The 15,976-nt window shown below is 39.7% G+C and overlaps 1 protein-coding gene and 1 pseudogene across 1 annotated transcript in view; one reads left to right on the top strand and one right to left on the bottom strand.

Annotated features, from left to right (window-relative positions):
* Chrm2 (cholinergic receptor muscarinic 2) overlaps positions 1-15,976 on the top strand; it is a 157,235-nt gene that overhangs the window by 18,427 nt on the left and 122,832 nt on the right. The window lies entirely within an intron of this gene.
* LOC101568374 overlaps positions 15,864-15,976 on the bottom strand; it is a 111,420-nt pseudogene continuing 111,307 nt past the window's right edge.

Here is a 15,976-nt window from a genome sequence, read left to right as displayed (position 1 = left end):
AAAAAAAAAAAAAGAATGGAGTGTGAGGGCCAGGGATATAGCCCAGGGACATAAGTGCCTACATGGCAAGTGCAAGGTCCTGAGTCCAATCCTGAGGACATATGACAAACAATTGGGACCTTAGTGTTACTACGTTCTTTGTCTGTGAAAACTACATGATTGTTAAAGAGAACTGGACCACCACTTTCTTGAAAATCTGAGATCTCAGACATTCCCTTTGACACTTGGAAAAACAACTTAAATGCCAGCAGTCTCATAGATATCTAGTGAGAATAATATCTGTATTTTAAACCGTAAAAATTCACTGTTCCTGTCTGCATTATTTTCATGGTATGATTCTGAATTTTAAAGTTTAGTTTTTACCTTCCTGAATCATGCAATCAGTCATTTGCTATATAGAAACTATATACAAGTGGTTTAAGAGACTGAAGGCTGTTGTTACATTAGAAATATTTGGTTACTCATTTATCCTTCAACACTTATTGCTACAAAATGAGGAACCTCCAGTTTCTCTGCTAAGTATTTAGTATACAAAAATGATTTGTCATAAACCCACTCCTTATCATCTGTCCAAGGAGATAAGATGAAAAAACAAAACAAACAAACAAACAAGCAAAAAAACCGCAACACAATCATGGATGCTAATGCTAGGGTTCCTAAAAACACAAAGGAAGAGATGGCCAAATAACTCAGCAGATTAAAGCACCTGCAAAAAGGCCCAGGGGCCCAGGGGTTTGATCCCTGGGCCTGCTGTGCAGCCCACCCCTGGGACGCGCTGAAATGGCAATTGAGACTGGGCGTGGTGGCATGTGCCTATCATCCCAGCTCTTGGGATGCTGTAAACAGGCAGATCACTACAAGTCCGATCTAGTAGTGAGACCCTGAACACCCTGTAGACCCTTCCATAAAGGAAAAAATAAATAAATAAATCACAAAGGAAGAGAGGAAAACTAACTCAGATGAACTTTATTTCAATAAAACAATAACAGGTTGGGCCAGGCTTTAATGGATTCTTATGGAGGAAGAAGGATCTCTCAGAAGAGTTTATAAAATATGGCAGAGCAGTAAAAAGGGAACTTTTCACATCCCATGCATTATTTTCACAAACCAGGGTTGGTATGGTGGTATAGAATAAAGATAGGAAGAAATTATTTTGTTGCAGATCATGAAAAGGCCAGAAGCCAATTTAAAAGGCTAGGTTAGCTGTGTTGCTTACCATGAGCAAAATATTTCATCAAAGGGGAATATTCTATGGAAATCATGTACTCTCTACTGTTCCATTTCACTTTATTTTCACCTAAGAAAGTAATAGAAATAGGCAGATGGAACCATGGCAGATATCAGACCAATTCATCCCATGGCAATGGGTAGCTCACAATCTCTCCCAGACTCCTCTTGTGCTGTGAGAGAAGTCATGGAGGCCCAGGCAGATGGGTTGCTGCAATTCCTTCCCTTCCATGGCCTTCCCATGCTTCAGCTCAAGTGTATTCTGAACTTTGGCTAACACAGTGCAGTTCAGTGCCAGCCAGAATAGGTGGGCAAGGATGTGAATGCAGAGCACATACCTCCAGTTGTTCTGGGCCCTTCTTGGAGAGGTAGGGCCAAGGGTGGTTTCTACTGGTGTCTTCTAAAGAGAGAATTGTTAACCTTGGTGATGTTTTCAACATGACACAGCTTAAATGAGCAGCCACGATGCCCAGCTCCCACTCCTTTGTGTTTTTCATCTTTCCACACAGAAATTGCACTGAATGCTTGTCAGAAAGGCCATAAGCATATAAAACAAAACCACTAACTGGCTGCTGATCTGTGATAAATCCTCTCTATAAGTGATGGAGAAGTTAAGAGTGCTGAGTTTGAATTTTACTTGAATCAACCAACCCTCAAGGAACAGAATTTCATTGTAAAGTTCAAAACAACACAGACCTTGATTTAAAATTACTCTGCCTCCTCCTAAGGAGACCAAGTGTCCATGTGGAAGAGATGTCCAAGTTCTTGTTGCCTAGACCTCTGTGAAGTGACAATCTGGAGATTTCCCTAGAGATTCCCTTAGCTGTTCCTCTAAGGGTCATACCCATGGAAGTTACACTTATAATTTTGTCTTGAAAGTATATTGCAGGGGCCGGGAAAATGGCTCAGTCTTTCCTGGCAAGCATAAGGGCCTGAGTTCAATCCCCAATTCCACCAAAAAAAAAAGTATATTGCAATATGAGGTGGTTCTACTTTATATCTCGAGAAGCAGATGTGTGAAGAAAGCTATCTCTCTGTCCTGGAAGGTATTTGAGGTCCTCTCTTCCCTTACAAAGACAGGTACTGTTTAGAAAGCTTTGGTGAGGAGCTCAGGGATGCTCCAGTAAACCTTACTTTCCTTATGGCCATGTTGACCATTCCACTTATCTTTCTCTTCCTGGTCCTGGTTCTGCTACAAGTGCTGCTTTTTCCTGTTGTGTTTAAACAGGAGAATTTCCAAAGCATCAAGACATTGCTTAGTTCGTTGGCCCCTAGTATGAAACCCAAAAGTTTCTTCAAATAGGAACAAAATATTCCCTCTTCCCTGTCACAGCTATTACATCCCTGCCACATCCCTGCCATTCTGCATGGAAAAGGACAGATGTGATACCTCTGAGTTTTTTTTATTTAGTACTTCCTTCCTAGAATGAGTGGTTGACCTGCAGTGTTAGAAGTTACAGGGATTCCATGAGAAATGTTTTAGCAAACGTTCAGAAAGGAATTACATACAGGAATAGTCAGAACCTTTTAAGTCAGACAAATCATCAGCACTGAATGAATCATCATTGAATCTGTAATAGGAATCAATTTTGAGAAATGAGGTAGTAGCCCTTCTTGCTGACAACTTTTTATTGACATGGTCTTGCCTCCAATTCCCTTTGCTTATCCTGGGGTACAATCTATTTTATTTCTCCCCATGGTAAAGCCATAATGCAAGTTATTCTTATTAAGAATAAGGCCCTAGATCTGCAAAAAGTTATTGCTGTGATTGTACCAATTCAAAAGTCCTTTAAAAAAATAAAACTTTTTAGTCTACTGCCCCATCCTGTTCAGAGTGTCCGTAAAGTTCTTTCTCTTGCATATTGGTGGAATATGCAGTACTGATGGAGAAGCGTTTTCTGAGGAGAAACACTGGTGGTATGTGAGGCTGGATGCTTAAACTCTCACTGAGTTGCCTTTGACATGTTGCCTTCTCGCTCCTCTTGTGAGGGAGAACAATGCCTTTATTCTGTTTAACATTTACTGTTTTCACATTTCTGCATCCTCCCTCATGTAGCTTCTGTGAGGTAGGCATCGTTACTGATTTCTAGTTGAGGAGTAAAACCAATTAAGAATTTTTCAATCTTAACTACAACTGTAGGACATTACCAGGACATCTATCAACTTTTCTTTCCAAATACACCACATTTCCCCAGTCAAGGGTGAAACCCAGTACAATACCCAGGCAGAAAGTTGCTGCTTTTCTTTAATGGCTAGTACTCATTGTGTGTGTGTGTGTGTGTGTGTGTGTGTGTGTGTGTGTGTGTGTGTTTTAACAGAATATAAGAAATAAGTTTGGAAACATTTCCTAAACACATAAATACTATACCTATGAAGTTTACTAAGATTAAAATAACTGTTTACAGTGATTCAGATTCAGACAAAACCTCCAAAGTTGTTTAATTAGTTTGTTTATCTAAATTGCTGTTATAGGAATGAATGCCATTTGCCCTATGTTGAGCACATTTCCAAATTCTTTATCCTTTAACACTTACTTCTTTGTATCAGAATAAGAGCCATTTGAGAAATTCAAAGCATAAGCAAGAGAACTTGTCTGCCTTCCCAGTAAATCAGAATTCTCCCATGAATTAAAACTTCTTGCTGTGGCACATTCCACCATTTCCAGTTGATCCTCTGTCTATCATGAACATTGCAATTAATTTTCATTTCTCTTTTCTAACCTAGGGTCACAGATTAAGGTTATTACTACATTACCAAGGACATTGCATCAAAGCTGACATTAATATGTTCCAAATCTTGAATATAATTAACAAGTCTGTAGCTCACATTTAAACATGATTTTCTACAAGAGCTGACTTAATTTTGTTGAGCTGACCTCAGATGGAGGGAACCAAAACATCATCCAAGGAACCGTGCAGCCAGAGGGCACCTGGAGCGTGGCATGATGGTCATGTTGCTTCTGGATGCTGCCCTGAAACAGGGCAATGCACTGCTGTGGGAGGGAGAAGCTCAGAAAACCCGATATCTTGACCCTATTTTCTGGGGGAAAAGATTCTGAACAGAGAGTATTCTGTGACCATGGGCTACCTTTCAAACTAAGTAATTTTTTATTGTAGAATCTCAGAAGAATAGTAGTGCTTAAAAGAAATCTGCCACATTCTGCAGCAGTGAGAACTTGTGTCAGAGTCAGGAAGACCACGCATAGGGGCAATATGTTTACCAGGGCTGCTCTGAGGAGAAACCCCAGAAGACTGTCTGCATTCCTGTCCCATGGCGGCAGGCCGCAGGTTGTGCTCTGGTGAACAACAGAACCAGCTCATGGAGGCTGCCAGCCTGAAGGAGATTCGGGTTTGGCTCTTTACTAAATGTAAGGGAGGCTGTGGTCAATGGTTGTATCCAAAGATATAGTCTATAATAATTTAAATTGCCTTTTGCAAAATACATATTAAAATACAATTACATCCATCCGTCGGTTTGTCTATCTATCTATTTTCTCTCTCTCTCTCTCTCTCTCTCTCTCTCTCTCTCTCTCTCTCTTTCTCTCTCTCTGTCTCTCTCTCTTTCTCTCTCTCATCTATTAGCTCTCTATCTTAAAACTTGCTATGCCCTCTTCTTGCATTTTCTCCTCCATTCTCTCCTTGTCTTTCTTATCTGAGGTAAAGGCACTATCATCCACTAATTTACAAAATTCAGCAATGTAGCCCTCATGTCTTTTAAAATGACAGTTTTCTTTTAACATAGTTTTAGAGGTACAGCAGAGATAATACAGAGAACTACAATGCACATATCACAGAGGTCCCTTTGTTAATACTAACAAGCCAATGCTGAGGACTAAAGCCACTCCTTCACTCAGATTCCTCTAATTTTCCTTCTGCGATGTGCATTTGCAGTTTAGGCTCTCCTACATAAGCCACCATAAGTTTGGTTCTCATGTCTTTCCTTGGGCTCCTAGATATCGTGACAGTTTCACTGTGACAAGTTCTCTCTATTTCTGATGAATTTGACAGCTGTCAATTGTACTAGTTAGAGATTTGTGGAATGTCAAAAGTCTCTCAGTTTGAGTCTGTTTGATGCTTTTTCATGGTTAGGCTGGGGTTATTGGGGGTCAGAAAGGAGGCCGAGGGTCCGTCCCATCTTTGTTGACTTGCCATTGATCTCCTGGCTGAGGTCCTGTTGGCTGTGATTCCTGTTTGATTCTTCATTCTCTTCTCTCATTCTGTTCCTTGTCGTGGCTTTCAGTGCATAACCTGAAACTTCTCAACTTTCCAGTCTCATCTTGAGTTGCTGCCTCTTCAATCAGATATTAAGCATACTTATTTGCCTTTAACTTTCTTGAACATGCTATATCCTTCCATATAGAGCATTCCATTTTCCCACTTCAGTGTGCTTGGTTCGGTCAGCATCTTCTTACTGCTTCCTTGCTTTACCTGTATCCGAAAAAAGCCTGTCTGTGTGACTCCTATCTTAAATGCTGGTCTGGGTGTATGTACGCTTATCTATTTTCTCTGACTCCTTCCTAAAATGTAATGCCTTTATCTAACTGTCAATTTAAAGTTTTTGGTATCTCAGTAGGAGGCAGTAACAACAACTATCTAATTTACCAATGAAACTTGACATGGTGGCTGGAATGTGGCAGGTATTAACTTTGGCTGCATGAGTGAATTAATCATCGTGTTGTAGATGAAAACAAAGCTCCAATTTGAAAGATGAGATGTACTTGTATGGGATATTTTCAATGATCAGTTATGCTTAGGAAAATTCTGTTTGTCTAAATTTTTAATGGTTGAAAAACTGCTTCAATTAATTTATCTAACTGATTTTCAAAACACATGAATTGGGAATATGCTTTGGAAAAGAAAAGCCATAGGTTTAATTTTCTATGACAACTAAAGGAAAACTGTCCCATAACTTACCATTGAGTGGACGCTGGCCCCAAATTCACTCTCTGGATCATCTTCCTATGGGGTCTCTGGCAATCAAACTGGTGGAAATCAATCCACCAAGCTGAAAGAAAAGAAAAGGAATAAAAAAGCTTAAGGCATGAAGAAGATTAAGATGTTTGGCCTAAAGTCCAAATAGACACAGGAAGTAAGCCAACAGATGGCAGAGGGTTCATTTCTGCTCCAATATGATAAGGCTCTAAGCACCAAAACATAAAAGTGTGTATAAGTTTGGAGTTGCCACCAGACAATATCAACACAGAAAACATTAGCCATCATTCTTATTAGCATTTTTTCACAGTAAGGTTAAATTAAGGGTGCGTGCCTCTTCTAGCTTCTGTCCTATGAAGTAAGGGAAAGTCTCTCTGTCTTATTCCTCTTCCCAAGTTTCCATTCCATGAATCTTAAAATTGCAGATTTCTTTTCAGAACGTTTTTGTCATATATTCTACGTTTTTTATAGTCAAGAGCTTTCCCGAAGTAGCGAGCACGGATATTTTAAAAAATTCTTTTCAGATAATGCAAAAAGTGAAAGAAGACATTTGAACAGTGGGAAAATCACCTCTACATATTTCTATAAGAAAATAATAACAACCTCAGACTTATTCAGAGAAACAGCATGTTCTTCTGGGCTTCTGGCTGCTCATCAAAAAATGAAAGGGCTCAAGTAGATAATTTTTGAAACATATATGAGGTGATGTCTACAAGAACATTTGGAAAGTTAGCCTCTGTTTTCTATTACAAAGCAAAACAGTATCCCACAGTTCTCTGACAGATGAAAGAGTTTCTCAGTGACCGCGTGAGGTTAGACTAAATTTTGTTTTCTTGAATTCCCATAGACTTGGTAAGACATTTTAATGAAATATTCCAGTGTGTGGAGGAGCAATATTTTCCTCATTCAGGGGGACTATTTTCCTAGGTAGACTAAGTGCTCTCAAGGATAGATAATGAATGACTAAACTTTGCACTCATTCAATCCAAGAAAAATAAGGACCCTGTGTTTTCAGAGGTAGTAATTATACCTTGCATGGTTTATGTCTGTGTGTTGAGGTGTGTACATTCACATGCACATTCATAACTGTTCATTCAGAGTGACTGCATCTGAAACCACATGCATCTGAGAACATGGTCAGGGGCAAGCAATCTCCATGAGGCAGAGGAATCTTGAAGGGGGAACTGTCCCGTGTTTGGCATGTTAAATGAGTGGAAGCTGACTAGACTAACTGCAAGGAGGGGGTGGTGCGGGGGTGCTTGCGCAGGTTGGCGATGACAGATTATCAAGAGCTTTGAATAACAAACACCTTAATTCGGCTGAGTTGGGGAAATGGAACATCATTAAATGGCTAATCAAGAGAGAAATGTGATTGATTTATGCTTATGAGAAGTGGCTCTGGTTTAGGAATGCAAAGTGATTTGAGAAAGAAGGAAGACTGAAAAGAGAAAAGCAAGATGAAGAGCTAACGTAGGACAGAGCCATGGCTTCCAAAAGAATGAATGGGGCATGGATTGGAGGAATCTTAAAAAGCAGAATTGACTGGCCCAGGTGACTGGCCCAGCGTGGTAGTGGTGATAATAGATTGCATGACAGAAGCGGCTCATGTCTCAGGTAGACAATTTGGCAGATGGAGGGCAGGTGGAGTTGGTACAGATCATAAAACAATGATTATTTCCACCATGTACATTTGAGGTTGAGGAAACCAGTGCACATTTAAGAGGAGACTTAGAGTGAGTCATTGCATTTTCAGGCTGCCATGGAGAGCTCTCAGGTAAAGATACATATTTAGCATTTATTAGTGTAGTTGCACCTCAGTATCTACAAGACATTGATTACAGATATATAAACCCCACCTGCTCAAGTCCTTCCTATGAAATGATGCAACATCTACATATTGTATGCACACATTCTGCCACATATTGTGAATGATCTCTAGCTAATATCCAATAAAATGTAAATGATAGGTAAGTGAGTATCATGTTGTATTTGGGGGGAATGAGAACAAAAAAAATCATCTGCACATATTCAGGACAGGAACCATTTATTCTTTTACTCTAGATCTGCGGTTGGTCTGAGCCACTGATATGAAGGGTTAATTGTACACTAATGGCAAACTGCAATTGCATATGTAGATTCACAGGCAAGCAATTCACTTTCAACTGATTCTGGTTCCCAACTCAACAGCTCTTGTGTTATATCCTTTGGGATGTGAAATTGCTATGTAGTGAAAAACAAAGGCATATAATGAATGAGCTCCTAGAGTGGAAAGGAGTGTTGGACCAGTTTTCTTAATTGAAAACAGTTTATCTTTTATTCATTTCTCTTCTTGTCTTCTATCCATGCCTATGGAACACCACAGGTATAACTCAAAGTATAATTAAAGGGGAGGGGGGAGAATGCAACATTATTGGAGCCATTTACAGCAAGTATGAATAACAGTCCTGAAAACGAGAAACAAGCCTGGATTTTGTGGTGTGGCCCCAGGGGAAGCTCCTCTTTGTCTATCTACACATTTTCATCTTTGCTTGTCTATAAATCTAATCACTGTTTCTCCTCAGATTAGACTCTGTGTCTCTTTCAACATGACTTTAGCAGGTGTTTTTTTTTTTTAATTTTAAGAATCCTGTTCTAAAGAAAACAAAATTCCAAATGTCATCTCTAAATTAAATTGACATCTACATTTTTATGTCCATTATTCTCATGGACTCTCAAAGCCTAGCTTATATGAAGGTGCACACTCCTTTAAAATACTACGAGGTGGCTACTACTATCAGCACCAGTCACACTATGGTGATAATAAAATTTTAAGCAATCTTTGTTCTGTTTATGAGGTACTTTAGATGGAAGATTGAAAGTTAATTTAACAGAGAGCCAGCCAAATAACTTAGCAGATTAAAGCATCTGTTTAGGCAGATGCAATGGCTGGGAGTTCGATCCTCGGGCCTATAGTGTTGGCCCTGCCCCCGGGACACTCTGAGACATGAACTGAGACTGGGTGTGGTAGTACACACCTGTAATCCCAGCACTTGGGAGGCTGTAAACAGAAGGATCACTAGGAGTCCAATCTATGCAGTAAGACCCTGTAGACCCTGTATACTCTGCCCTAACTACAGAAAAAAATAAAGAAAGAAAGTTAATTTAACAAAAAAAAGAATGTTCACTTAAATTTAACTTAAGGTTAGAAAATATTTTCCTAGGGGTATCGGTAGTTCTTAGAGTTCATATCCATAGTTTTGAGAATATTTATTTCGTAAATCTAGATTAGCATCATGGGCTTTTAGAACCCAAAACCAAAACATTTTAGTTATCTTAGCAAAATACCAAACCTAGAAAATACTAATTTTCTAGGTGAGACTGCCTCCAGTGTCAAGACCTGAATACACAGAATTAGAAGACTGTGAGGCTATTGATTGTCATCAACACTGGAACTTAGGCATATTTATTTTATCATTTCTATAGCTAATTTTTCCCCATTGTTAAGTCTCTAAAATTATGGCTTGAATAAGCAAGAAAGAATATTTAATGGAAAGATTATGTGTTGGCCTTCCTATGACTCTACTAAAGAAAAATCGGACAGTATTCCAGTGAGTAATTCGTTTTCAAATTTGGAAAAACAGTAGCTGCTTGGAAAGGGGCTGACCTGTCTCAGTACATGATACAAAGAAAGCAGAGAGTAGGGCTTAGGATTTACATGTTGAATATTGGATGAAGTTAATTTTGAGTATAGGGAAGTGAAGCTATGACAGCTACACAAAGTAACAAATTGGGAAAAAAAACCAGTACTCATTGTAATTTGTTCAATAAAATCTATCAAGAACTCAATAGTCAAAAATAAACTTTCAAGAGAAGTTTTCAAGGTTTAAGACTTGCTGAGAGAAGAACATGCTGGAACAATTGTGGAAGAAATGAAAATTAACAAAAAGCACAGCTAACTTATTTATTATTTATTTTATTTATTTAGCGCAGAATCTACAGGGTTTCACTACACAGATCAGACTAGTGGTGATCCTCCTGTTTCGAGCCTCCCAAGTGTTGGGATTACAGGTGTGAGCCACCACAGCCAGTTTTAATCTCCCTCTCATCATGCCCCATGGGCAGGGCTGGCCCTGCACACTGGGGAAGGAACCCTGGTCACTGAGCCTGCCTAAGCAGGCACTTCAGTCCACTGAGCTATCTGGCCGGCCCAAGCACACCTATTTTATGAATTGATTAATTTTATGATTTGTAGTTAGTTCGTATTATGTAGACTACAAATATTACAGTCAATATTATTCTCTGAAATGTTGCTCCTAAAGGATATTATGTTATTCTGCATTTCAATAAATTAGTTATATTTCCCCTGATCCCTCATACACCTCATAATCTATAACTTCAATAGTTATAGTTATATATAGTTAATATAGATAATAGTTATAGTTATAATATAACTAGAATCTATGATACACCTCCTAATCTATAATTTCAATAGTGATCTAGTGGGCATGGCTGAGTTTTATTTTGGAGGATATCTTATACATATCTTGCTCTTATAAATTATTTTAAAAGAAATATTGAAGGGCTGACCAAATAGCTCAGTGGATTAAAGCACCTGCAAGCCGGTAGAGGGGTCAGGGGTTCGATCCCCAGGACCTGCCCTGCCAGCCCCTCCCCCGGGGCTTGCTGAGATGGCAGTTGAGACTGGGCATGGTAGCGCATGCCTATAATCCTAGTTCTTGGGAGACTGTAAGCAGGTGTGTAACTATGAGTCTGATCTAGTAGTGAGACGCTGAACACACTGTAGACCCCTCCCTAAAACTCAAAAAATAAATAAATAACTTAATTAAAATAAAATAAAGATGGATTGTATGTTGAAATTTCATCATTCGGCAAACAAAATTGTCCCCATGGTCAGACACCTGGAGAGATTGTCCTGGAGGGGCAGTATTGACGTAATCACATAATTAATGGGTTTCACTCCAGAATTTCAGCCAACAATGATTCTAAACTCCATGGGCTTCTGTTGGGGATGTACCAGGGAAACCATTTCAATTGACATCATTTCGATCTACTCTCTAAATAAGGTGCAAATTATGGAAATTTTTCTAAGAATTACAGGAAGTTTTCTACCTTTGCGTATTTGTTTATAAAGTAGGATGCTTCAAAATCCAATTCATGTCACTTAGAACTGGAATATAGACCATTCAGATAAAATTAACAAATTAAGGATGCCTCAATTCAAAAATGCCTTGAGTCACATTTTGCTCCATTGGACACAACGCAGCCACCACGTGTAGAGGACGAGGCATTCTGTAGGTCTTTCTCACTGTGTTTCTGTGCATGATAAAACAATGTGGGCCACTTTCTTCAACACATCAACCTGTTTTTAAGAAAGTCAGGATCTTCTGGAAAGATACAGAGAATTATGTGTCAAGGGACAAATAGTAGGTATGGATGCCCTCCCTCATTTGCAAAGCTAGCTTTCATGCAAATGCCTCTCTCAAATTCCTGCACCAAAATGCTGAAAATTATCTGATCAAGAGGAATCATCTTCTGTAAACAGGAGTGGTTTTGATTATTGCCATTATTTTTCATTTTAGTCTCCCAGGAGGCACTGAAGACTGTTTGAATAAACAAAAACACATACAGAATCCTAGGGAGCAGGATTTTCTCTGCATGAATTAGCAAGAGGAAAAACATTTTCACCCAAACAAAAGGCAAGGGTTTTTCTTTTCTGATGCTCTCAGCAGCAGTTCCTTACCTATTCATTGGCTCTGAGAACCTGGCAGCAGTCCCATGTAGACACAGGGAGATTGTGAAAGGAAACAAGGACCTCTGAACAACTTTTAGGACTAACCTCAGTGCCCACTGCTGCAGCGGCAAATGGTAACATGCCTAGCCATAGCGAGGAGTAAAATCAGAGTGATGCTCTTCTGACCAGTATTAAGAGAAGGTTGCCCTGGAAAGATGGAAAGAAAGCTTCAGAGTTTAGAGTAGTAACATCTGAATGATTTTGAACATGTTCTTCCCTTATAGTAGGTTCTCCCAGTAGCAAGATTCCACTTCAACCTAGTGAACTGCAAGGAGCTATGCAGAGATAAGGGAAGAGGAAATGGGAAAGGGAGACAGGAAAGGGGTTTCTGTTGAAGTCAGGACCCTTAGAGGGTGACTGAGTTTAAACACATGATAAAGTTTATGAAGTGGGTCAAAATCACACTGAATTGTCTTACCAACTGTTGAAACAATTATTGTTTGGGTGAATCATTTTTGAAACCTGCTTCTAGGAACTTTAAATTCCAGGTCAGAGATGGGTATTCCATTGTCATTTAAACATTGTAGTTGTGCGGATTCAGCAAAATAATCCAATATAGTCCAGTGGTCCATAATAGTAGTGGGTTATGCATAAGACTGGCAATGTCAGATGTTGTTGACTTGGGCCCTTTACAGCACAGCATATTAATATTATTTCTTTTATTAATATTTTATTAATATTATTACTTTTCATACCTTGTTATACTTTTCTGCTGGATGGTTAAGACCAAGATAAAGCAAGACCTATATAACAAGAAATGTAACATTTTTATCTGATAAGGTCAGTCAAATCACCTCAGGATTTAGCTTTAAACCCATCTCTGACAAAACTAAACAAAAAAAGAGGATACAAACGAAGGACCATTTTGTATCTGTATATACAAAATAGTTAGGATAGATATACAGCTACTTTCTCTTAATTCAATGAGAAGAAAGATTTGTACTAATAGTGTTTGGACAGGATATCATGTCTGCATCTTGTACTATGAATAACCACGACAAAGACAACAACATGCAATGTATTAATTATTGAAACTATCCTATTAATTGGTTTTGAAACTGTCTCATTGCTATTTGTTTCTCAATAAAATTAATAAAAAATAAATAAATTCCAGGTCATTTCCAGGTTCCACTAGGGGTGAGTAAAGCAGCCTTTCTGGATGTCCTACAATGTTCTCAAGCAGAAAGAAGCACATATTATAGGGAAGTCATCAGAGGAGTGCTGAAAGTCCTGACCTTGATTAATGTATGGATATTTATTTATGAATTGTATAAATGCATAAGGTACTCTTTGGTTGTGCATATTATACTATAAATTTATTTTACAGTATAGATAAAAATAAAAAGAGGACAGAGTGGCTGATACTCTCTTCTTGGCAGTTGTAGTTAATCATTCTTATTCCTTGGAGTGTGGACAGCCCAGTATTGACTCCAATGACTTGGGAAAGGGAAAGTGGCCCTTTGCGAGTTCCAGATTAGCAGATCTTCACAAATTTAACCATAGCAGGTGGCTCCTGAATTTTGGGAGAGTAAAAGTTGGACCAAGTTTTCAGTTGCGTTCAAGGCAGAAGTGGTAGTTCAGATCCATTGGTTTTTAAAATGCAGGTTTTCAATGTCAGTGTCTTTGCCACCCAGGCAGATTTGAAGAAAGATGTTAAATCTTGACCCAAAGAGGAAACAAAAGTGTATTTATTCATCTTAAATGTGTTTATTTAGTATCTCGATGTTCTGGATCTATACTAGAATGAATCAAACAGACCAGCAAGCTGCTCATATCAGCTTGCAGTGCAGTGACCAATGACGTGGTTCTTACCAAACCTGACTTTGGCTTAGCCTTCTGTCACTGTTTCTCTCTTATCACTACCAGTGTTTCAGGGCTGGCCAAATAGCTTAACAGATTAAAGCACTTGCTAAGGCAGATGCAGGGACCAGGGTTCACTCCCCGGCATGCTGTGCCACCCCCATCCCTGAGCGCACTGAGACACGACTGAGATGGCGTGGTGGTGAGCGCCTGTAATTCCAGCTCTTGGGAGGCTGAAAAACAGGAAAATCACTGAGTATGATCTGTGTAGTGAGACCCTGTAGACCCTGTACTGAATACAAAAACAAAACAAAACAAAAATCTGTCTTTCTGTTTTGTAATCAGTTGCATTTACTACACCAATACTAGTAACTTCTTCAATGCGCAAGCTCTGCCAGTTTACAAAGAACTTGCATATTATTTCTTCAATATGCCACACAGCAATGTCTTAGAATTTTCAAATAGTATAAGAGGAAGCATGGGTTAAGGGAGTGCCTACGTTGCTGCAAGTGATAAATTTCTAGAGCCTTAAAACATGATGTAAGTCCAAGTTTCCTGATGCAGGAATGTGTGTTCCTCTCTGAATATGCTGATCTATTACATATGAGGGTTCTGATTGGTTTCTTCCCCTTTAAGGAAATACAATACTTAAAATAGATTAGATATGTGAGGCACAGTCCTTAACGCTTCAGGGCCCCCTTGTGCCCTCCATGGCTTTCATCAGATCCCACGGTCTTCCGTGTACTGTGAAAGTCAACTTTTGGACTAAAATAGGCAAACAGGATGCTCCTACTAACATACCTGCAATCGTCTACTATCACCTCTTATCTGCCTACCCATCCATCTACCACTTGTCTATCTGCTTATCTTTCCATCTGTTTTTGTAGTCAGTTACCATTTATTAAAATAATCAGCAGCATATTCAGAGTTAATAATTGATATAGAATTCAGGAGAGTTTGGACATAGATATCAGGTCATTCATTAAGCAGTGAGAAATTAAACTGCCATGTCTTTGGAGGATATGCACATTTGGTCAGGGCAGGACTCAAGGCCCAGCACAGGCAGGCTTTCCCACCAGCTATACCTCTGTCCTACGCTAAGCACATTCAATTCTCTCCTACCCTCTCTCTTCAAAAACTAAACACATTTCAAAGGGCACAGCCCTGACTGAACACATCTACAGTCAGAAACGGGAGTGGAGGTATAAATCCAGTCTCTTCCAGATTTTAAGAATACACACCATATCTCAGACACTTTCTTGTCCTACTCTTAGTTTACACTAGCAATTCTGGTTATGGTTGGAGAAGATATAATTGCAGGGCCCCAGAGCAGGCAGTACTGTTTTCTTTGATGAGCTTAGGCACATAGCACCAACAGAGAAAAGAAAAGAACCTTCAGAAATCCCATGAAGGATGAAACCAGGGATCAGAGCACAGCTAGGAGGAAGCAGCTTGGTAGGGTGTCCGGGGTGAGGAAAACCCAGAATGCAAGAAGAGAAATCATAAGTGACTAGACCTTAAAAAAGTTGGGTGCAGTCCCAAGCCCAGGCCAGCTTTACACAAAACTTATGCCAGGCATCCCTTCTCTGCACAGTCCATATGGATAATCGCAGTCGGATGTGTCAGTGTTGAACTGTGAAAGTCCATCGTAACAGGAAAATATTTACCACTACGGAAAACTCAATGTGTTTTAAACATCAGCCTTTCAGCACAAAAGCGCGTGTTCTCTGGACCTTCTGATAAGTCAGACACTACTTGCTTTACTTATTTATCTATTTATTCTACTTTCTTCATTCATTTTCTTTGTCAAAAGCAAAATGTGCAAACCCGGTATTAATCTAGAGTCTGGAATCTGTGTGTCTTGGCTGGAAGATTAATCAATAAGTTAGAAGTGGAAAATGGACAGAAGAAATCGTGGCAGAGAAGACAAAGGACAGAAACGGGCAGAGTAGGGGCAGGCCGCGTAGTCGTCCGGTGGCGACGGTGAAGAGGAACTTCCCTCGGTCCATGGAGGCCTTGCTGGTGCGCAAAGTTCACTGTTCGGCGCCATGGATCTCCAGGTGGGTCACGGTTAGAAATACACCAACCTGGAGGACTCCATGCTGTCGAGCTGTTCACGAGCAGCGGACGCTTCCAACGCCATCCGCCAGGACCGGAGGTGGTTTTTGCCACACGCCCTGGAGGATCTCCTCCTCCTCCTCCTCCTCCTCCTCCTCCTCCTCCTCCT

Source organism: Octodon degus, unplaced genomic scaffold (assembly GCF_000260255.1).
Source record: "Octodon degus isolate 3935 unplaced genomic scaffold, OctDeg1.0 scaffold00027, whole genome shotgun sequence".
Taxonomy (NCBI): Eukaryota; Metazoa; Chordata; class Mammalia; order Rodentia; family Octodontidae; genus Octodon; species Octodon degus.
Note: the sequence above shows the minus strand (reverse complement) of the source record. Positions and strands in the feature narration are given on the sequence as shown.